The sequence below is a fragment of the Suricata suricatta genome, chromosome 7, assembly GCF_006229205.1.
Source record: "Suricata suricatta isolate VVHF042 chromosome 7, meerkat_22Aug2017_6uvM2_HiC, whole genome shotgun sequence".
NCBI lineage: Eukaryota > Metazoa > Chordata > Mammalia > Carnivora > Herpestidae > Suricata > Suricata suricatta.
The window spans coordinates 93,526,417-93,526,909 of NC_043706.1; the positions used below are offsets into that span (position 1 = coordinate 93,526,417).

General features: G+C 35.9%; 1 non-coding gene across 1 annotated transcript; it reads left to right on the forward strand.

Moving 5' to 3' along the window:
- The first annotated feature begins 387 nt into the window (after positions 1 to 387).
- Positions 388 to 493, forward strand: LOC115297254. Its single transcript, XR_003911357.1, has one exon. It is a non-coding gene; the product is annotated as a U6 spliceosomal RNA (small nuclear RNA).

Below are 493 nucleotides of genomic sequence, written 5' to 3' on the forward strand. Positions count from 1 at the left end.
TTGTGTCTGTTCTTGCCAGTTGTTTGGAGTACCCCAAACTTGAACTCATTAAGTTTTTAAAATTCCACGGTATCAGGATTTAGATCACAATCTTACATGCAGATCACACTGTAGTGATAAACTCTCAAGGAAGATTCATGTATCTTTTTGGGTTTTCTCCATCCAGCACCAGGATCAATGCAGGCAAATTTGTGGGGGAGGGTTCTCTTCTGCAGAGCAAGTCAGTTTCACATTCATCTTTATTTTGGCTCTTTGGAGTACCAGTTTTATCAGAGAGGGTTTTTTAAAAAAAATATATATATGTGTGTTTTATATGAATTTTTTTCTCCCAATTTTATTAAGGTATAGTTGACATGTAACATTGTATAAGTTTAAGTTGTACAGTGTGTGCTCACATCAGCAGCACATAGCTAAAATTGGAATGATACAGAGAAGATTAGCATGGCCCCCATGCAAAGATGACATACAAATTTGTGAAGGATTCCACATTTTT